Raw genomic sequence first — 8443 nt, 5'->3', positions numbered from 1 at the left:
ACATTCAACCAAATAACATTGAGTTCATAAACCCTTTTGCAAGACAAGGAGAGGATAACCCAACACAATACCAACCATAAAATCAACCCAAAATGCCTAAATTTTCATCACATTCCGTACCAACTGAGGAGAACCTACCAAATGGTACTCCTACCCCACAACACTTAACCGGTAATTTCATTGCAAAATCCGCATTTATACAATTAGTTGAGAGAAGTTAATTTGGGGGGATGCCTAGTGAAGACCCTCATTCTCATATGGAAACTTTTTGTGACTATTGTGATGCGATTTCTCAAACCGAAGTGACTCAAGGCCAAATTCGATGGGTCTTATTTCCTTTTTATTTGATTGGCACGAAACAATGGTTGAAGAGCCTAGACAAGGCTACTCTTGGTATTGACTCTTGGAATAAATTGGCACTTTCTTTCTAAAAAAGGTTATATCCTCCGGAAAAGACTAACATGTTGAGAGCCCAAATCACCGGGTTCAAACAAAGGGACGAAGAATCTTTGTATGAAGCATGTGAGAGATTCAAGGATACTTGCCGATCTTGTCCACATCATAGACTTAGCGAGTGGTTCCTTGTACAACAATTTTGGAACGGTCTATATGAAGACTCCCGAAACATTGTTAATATGGGATCAAATGGTATGTTTACCGAAGTTGATGATAATCAAACATGGAACAAGATTGAGGAAATGGCTGTCCGTAACTCACAATATAGTAGACCTCGGAAGGCTACTAGAGGAGGAAAGCATGAAGTGGATTGTATTACTCAATTGGGTGCTCAACTTAGTGCTCATATTAACACCATTAATTTGAATTTTGAGAAGGCTATGTCTAAACTTGAAGAGGCCTCCAAATCACCTAAGCAACATGTGAATGCCATGGTGGCATCTTCATCAATTCCAAGTGGAGTATGTGAGAGTTGTGGAACTTTGGGACATTACCAAAGTGAATGTAGGGGAACAAGTGAATACTTTCCAAGCATAAAAGAGTGGTACCCCTTATTCCAACTATTACAACGAAAACACCAAATTCCATCCCAACCTCTCATACAAAAGCCAAAATGTTCAAAACCCTCAAACAACATACACCCCACCTCCAATGAAAAACCAAGCTCAAAGACCCTTTTACAATCAAAACCAAGGTTATCAAAATAAACCTCCATACAATCAAACAAAAGACTAAGGTTTTGATGTTCAAAAAGCGGTCCTTTAAATGCAAAAGAACTAGCAAGAGTTTTTCACTCAAATACAAAAGGATAGTCAAGCAAAAGGCATCACCATCAACAACATCCTAGCTCATACAAAGATGTTGGAGACCCAAATATCTCAATTAGCATCTTCAACTTCACAAAGACAAAAGGGGCAATTGCCACCTCAAGGTAATCCCCCAAGACAAGAGTCGGTGAGTGCCATCTATTTAAGGAGTGGTACAAGTTATGAAGGGCTAAAGAGGCCCGTTGATGAAGATGTTGTGAATGCTAGTGACAGGGAAAGAGTTGCTGAAGACTCTAAGAAAGAAGGAGAACCCACCATAATTCAAGAAGTTTTAAAGGAGAATGAAGAGAAGGCTAAGGAGAAAGAGCCTATTGTGATTCACCTTCCATTTCCAAGTCGTCAAGCTAAGCCTAAGTTTGATGAACAACTTGGGATGTTTATGGAGATTGTGAAGAACTTGCAAGTCTCGATTCCATTTACGGAATTAATCAATCATGTTCCGGCCTATGCGAAATACATGAAAGATATTCTTACAAAGAGGAAATCCATCCGGAAACTTGAGACTATTGCTTTCACTAAGGTGAGTAGTGCCATCCTACAAGGAAGTTCACCTCCAAAACTAAAGGATCCGTGAAGTTTCTCTATTCCATGCACCATTGGCAACACCACGATCAACAAAGCTCTATGTGACCTTGGGACAAGTGTGATTGTCATGCCATATTCGGTATGCAAAAGGTTAGGAATGGGAGAGCTTAAGTGCACTAATATCACACTTCAAATGGCGGATCGATCAACGAAGACACCTTTAGGGTTATGGGAAGATGTGCCGGTAAGAATTGGCAAGTTCTTCATCCTGGTGGACTTTGTTATTGTTGATATGGAGGAAGACTCCAACATTCCTATCATTTTAGGAAGAACTTTCTTACACACCGCGGGAGCGGTGATTGACGTGAAACATGGAGAGCTCACCCTTGAAGTGGGAGATGAAACAATCACTTTTAATCTTGACAAGACAATGAGAGCTCCATGACTACATGAGCCATGTTTCATGGTTGATCATTATAGCCGAGAAAGTGATATGAAGAAGTTGGCATCTCAATGCAAAGAACAAGATATGGGTAAAGAATCACCACCCATATGGAAGAAGAATATGGGTAATCTCCAAGATGCTCCATCTAAAGAGCAAGAATGTTTCAACATGAATGAGAGCTTGAATAGCTCACCACCACTCATGACAAGAGAAGAAGAAGGCCTCATTGGCCATAATGACAAGTAGAAAGAGGAGTTGTTCTCATCAACTCATGATACTATTGGGGAACAAGTAGATGAAGTATGCGGTCTTTGGGATGATGAGTTTGAAGGGTTATTCAATCCTTATATCGGTAATGCTATGACCCAAGACCACAATGAAGAATAACATGTGCAAAGGTCTATTGAGGATCTTTATCATGACAATGAACAAGCTTTCGACTACTTCTTCAAGGTTTTGAGCAACATCAACAACACCTTGGCTATTCCCCCTTGACATCTCATTTATGGATGAGAGTTTGGTGGAGTCCTCCCTAAACCACCATTTGTAAATATTCTAACCCCTTAACTTGCACTTTACTTATTGTATTGCATTTTTATCAATTTTGGATTTGAATTTTTACGCCTTGATCAAGATTTTTATCATTTCGAGAGAAAGTGAGGGAAGGACTTATATGATTATTGATGTGTAGTGTTTTGACATAGTGTGGGGATAGCAATTGCCTAGGCTATCCAAGCCTTCGTAGTGCCCCCACAATGAAGACCAAAGGAATGAAGAGTAAATGACACGGGTTATGAAATACCCACGGATGGAACTGAATTCGTGAGGTAGAGGGACAATCCGAGCAGCCGGACAAGAATTCGCTCGTCCTGACAGACAATCCGAGCGTCCTGGGAAGAAGACGCTCGTCTTGAGAGAGCTAAAAAAAAAAAATTTGTCTGACTGAAGATCCGAGCGTCTCCACGTAGAATCTACCCGTCTCAGTCAAGACGCTCATCTCACCAAGGATCCGCTCGTCTTACTGCTGGTAAAATTTGGGATTTCCTCCTGATAAGGAATCCGAGCGTCCTCAAGTAAATCCGGTCGTCTCCCTTCAGAAAGACGCTCGTCTTCCTGAGAAGACGCTCGTCTTCCTGAGAAGACGCTCGTCTTCCTGAGAAGACGCTCGTCTTCCTGAGAAGACGCTCGTCTCAGCACGGTCTTATTTTCTGACGCAAACTGAAGCAGAATCCGAGCGTCCCGACCCAGAAACCGCTAGTCTACCCTATATAATTCAAATCCAACGGGATTAAAACCCAACCTTTCCCATTTCATTTTACTCATTTAAAACACAACCACATCACCAAAACACTCAAAACCCTTAATCCCTCCATCCACAAAAATCACATTTCTCAACCAAATTCACCCCAATTAATTCCAAACTCCCTCAAAACTCAAACAAATAACTCCTTTGTCAACAACAAGCAATTAAAATACCATAATCTTCAAAGAATGAATCGATTTTTAGGATAAAAGGCAAAATTCATCTATCCTAAATCGATTTGGGTCTTATTAGATCTTGAAGAAATCAAGCATACCATTGGTGTTACTACATACAAGGTGAAGATGGCTTGGACAAAAGGTGGAAGCAAGTCACCTCCAAAGAAGAATCTCTTAAAAACGCAACAAGCTCTACAAGCTTCAATTCAAAGGCTTTGGTGGTTCAAAGTGCAAGTATGGAGATTTAAGAGACTACTCCTCCTATGGTGGAAATTACTACTTCTACTCTGGTTGTTGAGCAACTAGATGATTGTCCGGAGGTAATTTTCGCATCCGATGCCCATAGGAAGAAATTTTTATATCTTGCTATGAAATCTATTTTACCCACCAAGTTCATATGCCAAGAGACTTTGACCAAATTAGGTGTCTTAGAACAAACCAAGAATTTCTTCGTGTCCATGGGATTTATTACTTTCTTTAATATGCAAGAGTTGACCTACTCATCCCTCACCTTGGAGTTTTTATGCTCATTGAAATTTACAAAGGTGGAGACTCGAACAAACATTGAATTCCGCCTTGAGAATGTTGATAGGAAAATGTCTTATGACGAGTTTGGTAATGTTTTTGGCCTTAGCAATGACCCGACTTATATGAAGAAGCCCCCAACTAAATATGATCCCGCTCCCTTATGGAAAGCTATTAGCGGGAGAAAGTTTACATCTTACCATGATTGTCGTGCCCTTTATGTCCATCATCCGGGCATAAGGGTGTGGCACAAGGTTGTTGGGCATACTTTGATTGCTAGAAAGGGAACAAATCACTTCACCGAGCTTGATTTTATTTATCTCGAGTAGACCGTGAATATTGGTAGAGAGTTCACCAAGAAGTACAACATTCTTCAACTTTTAATTTAGAGGTGGCTCAATATCGATCATGGCAAGGAAGGTACGGCCTTTATTGTTAATGGAGGATTTGTCACTTATTTGGCAAAACACTTCAACCGGAACTTCAACAAGGATGGCATCTATAAACCGGTTAAGGGAGGCCGTATCATTGATCTAGGCACCATGGTTCAAATATTCAAAGGGGTAAAGAATGATGCTCTTGACGACAAATTTGGGTGGTTAACAAAAGATGCCAAATCCTTCACTTTACCGAACAAAATTTGACGATTAAATGTCCATAGGCCAAACTACCTTCTCCCACTATCCGAGGAAGCTGATTACATAATACAACACCAAAGGGAGGACATTGTCGAACCTCCTCCTCTATTATCACTCCACCTTACCCATTCACCTAACATGAGTTTCAACCCGAAAATGTTAAGGCGGGGAATGACTACTTGACTCTTTTGATGCAACAAATGCACAATCAAGCTTATGAGGATAGATTCGATGCTTATAGAGCACAATATCCGCCCCTCCTACATCTAGCTAGGCAAGGACTTCTTGACCCATCTTGTCCTTTGCCTAGTTGGGCTAATAGGGAAGTCTTCTTTCCTAGTGCTTCTAGGGATGCTAGCTTGGGTGAAGAGGAGCTTGTTGTTGTTGAGAGTAGTGGAAAAGAAGGTGAAGAAAATGATGAAGAGAATGAAGAAGGTGAAGAAGAAGAGGGTAGTGAGGAAGAAGAAGGAAGTTCAAGTGAAAGTGGAGATGACTCTAGGTCTATGGAGGTTGATTCAAGTAAAGAGGTTGATGATGATGGAGATGATAGTGATGACGCCATGGGCGAAGATTGAGGATTAGCGAGCTCTTGGGAGGATGCGACATTACTTTATGAGTCTCCTACACCTCCTTTAAGGTTTGTTTATTTCTCTTGTTTTTCATATAATTTTTATCTTGATCATGATTTTTGAGTCCTAGCATAAATTAGAGGACTCACACCTCGGTCCCATTGAGGTGTTCTTTTATTGTTCCCACATTCAAAATCCAAAATGACAATTGTAGTTTCATGAATAGCATCTTTTTGCATGAACTCCTCAAATTTTTGACATTAGAAATAATGTCTATTTTAGTTTGGGGAAGTTTATGCATATGCATTGGGAGCTAATTTAAATTATGATCTCCAACCAAAACAAAAAAATCATGCATCATATAGTATAGCTGGTCGGACTATCGTTTTCGGTTAATTGTCGTTAGGAGCACCTAGACCAAAACAATATTTATAACTTCACAAAATACTCTACTATTTTTAAAGAGGTAAGTAAAGGTCGGATCCCAAGGGACGGGTATTGATGTAGGATTTTCGATTGCAAGTAGTGGTGTCTAAGGGTGTCACGATTTGGGTTGAGATAAGAAGATCACTAAACTAAATAACAACGTAAATAAACAAGCAAGGTATTTAAAATGAGATGTAAACAATTGATTAAAAGCACTAGGGTCTCATGGGTTCATAGGTGATTCATGGGAATTGATCATACAAACATATTCTCAAATAATAAGCAAGCAATTATTGTTGTGATGTGATCGAGTTGGTTTATATCTTTTAATCCTAGGAAGGTTTGGGTCCGGGAGCCGAATCGATTAGATTGTACAACACCTACAAATCGACTTAATCCTCCCTACTCAACTATATGCATGGTCTAATGAGACTCGAGTTGGTTTATGTCTTTTAAGTCTCATTGAAAAGGTAAGTGATGGGTAAAAATTACAAGGATTCATAGGCTCGCATTTCATCAAACATAACATGTTCATAAGTTGAGATCACAACAAGAAAGCAAATAAATTATGAAAACATATTAGATTAAGCATGAATCATCCCCCATGTTGGTTTCCCCTAATTTCTCATTAACCCTAGATAAGAGACTACTCACTCATTATCAAGTGTAACATGCTAACAAGGTTGTTAGTCATATTAACAAAGCAAAACATGATGAATGAATGGAAATGATTAACAATAATTAAAACAAGGGTTAAGAGAATTATACCTAATGATGATTCCAAAATAATAAGCAAAGAATAATAGAAGTACTTGATGATTGATGGAAGGTTGTCAATCTCCCACTAATACCCAAATAATCTTCAATTACCCAAAATAAATGATGAACAATAAAGAAATTAAGGAAATGAGATTTGTATTAATGCTTAATTAAAAGTTGATTACAAGATTAGAATGAGATTAAGATTACATAAGAAGAACATGATAATCCAATTACTGTAATGGGGTATTTATACTAAGGATTAGGTACATAAATTAGGGTTACTAAGGGCTTAAATGACGATTAAGACCCTTACGAAAAGTTGAGGAAGTGCTCCTCTCGAAGGAGATGCTCATCTCCCTTTTGCTAGTCTTCATGGAATATGTGCATCCCGAGTGGACTGAGGAAGAGACGGCTTGCACTGTGAAGGAATCCGAGCGGCCTGAGGCATGAGACGCTCGGATTGCAGAGGGCTAGGATGAGCGGACTGGCTATAGGACGCTCGGATTGTAGACAGCCAGGACGCTCGTCCCTTGGCCAACACGCCCGGATAGTAGCTCCGCAAGGTTTCTTCTTCTTTTCTTCTTCCAACAATCCTCCAGGATTTTGTTGGGGATGCAAGGATCTTCTCATCATTGCCCATTTACTTCATTATTTACATAGGCCTTCTAGTCTTGTCTTTACTTTGATGCTTGGTCATTAGATTCGATCAATTTAGCTCCATTTTCCATGAAAATCCAAGGTTTGCACCCCTCTCCTACCAAGGAAATAACACTTCAAAGAATATGTAAAACGAAAGACAAAAGATAGTAAATGACCCAATTATGCACAAAAAAGCATAGGAACGAGGCTAACTCGGGGTTTAAATGTGCTCAAATATTAGTCACCTCAAATATCCCCAAACCGAACCTTTTCTCATCCCGAGTAAAGAGGTGACAAAAGTAGGACCCTTATTTAAACTAACCTACTAATATAGCTGATATGAGACAATTAGCGGGTCTCACTCCGCCCCTTAAACTGACAACAAGAAAACTATGAGGTAGGATGCCTTCTTGCAAGGCAAGGTGGGTCTTGCCAAAATGGCAATACATCAAAGCATTAAAGCACACAAAACAAGTAATGGATGCATCTACAAAAGAATAGCCACATTCCTCATCTAAGTAGCGGAAAATATCTAAAGGGGAAGCAATTCAACGTTACACATTCCATCATAGATATGGTTTCTTCAAACTACTAAGCCTAGAAGGATACCAATAAATCACCTCCAAGTTGTGTCAAGATAGGGTACCTTTGTCCTCAATCGTTTAATGCTTTTGTCAAGAGTAGACTCCCTATGGTGTTAGAAACACTGGAGGATCACGGAATTCCCCTTCTTGCCTAGACAAGAAGAAGGGTTGTCCCCTCTCTACCATGCACAAAAGTGGATTCGATGGAAAAGGGATTATTTGAATTTGATTTTCATATGAGAGTTTGCTTTGTTGTTGTTTTTTCCCCCCAATTTCTTGTGGCATATAACATTTTGAGAATATTTCTTTGCCATTTCTTTTGATGTTTGGCATTTTCAACACCTGATAATTTTCAACTTTTTGCATTTTCTTTTGAACATTTTCAAAGTCACCTCATTTGTAGTGAGGGTGCTTATTTTTGAAGCATAGGAGTTTTCATTTTTGTTACTCCTCTTTTCTTTTGATGCAATTGCAAACTTTTTGATGACAAAAATGTGGTAGAACATGGATGATGGATGGTTGCATGGTTTCAAGGGTCACATTGAAATAAACGGTAGCCAAGGAGTTA

General features: G+C 39.4%; 1 non-coding gene across 1 annotated transcript; it reads right to left on the bottom strand.

Annotated features, from left to right (window-relative positions):
* Positions 1-461: 461 nt before the first annotated feature.
* On the bottom strand, positions 462-569 carry LOC141635362 (small nucleolar RNA R71). The gene has a single exon (XR_012540057.1). It is a non-coding gene; the product is annotated as a small nucleolar RNA R71 (small nucleolar RNA).
* Between the last annotated feature and the right edge of the window lie 7874 nt (positions 570-8443).

This window comes from Silene latifolia, chromosome Y, assembly GCF_048544455.1.
Source record: "Silene latifolia isolate original U9 population chromosome Y, ASM4854445v1, whole genome shotgun sequence".
NCBI classification, from domain to species: Eukaryota; Viridiplantae; Streptophyta; class Magnoliopsida; order Caryophyllales; family Caryophyllaceae; genus Silene; species Silene latifolia.
The sequence above is the reverse complement of the archived record's forward strand: the minus strand, read 5'-3'. Positions and strand labels throughout refer to the sequence as shown.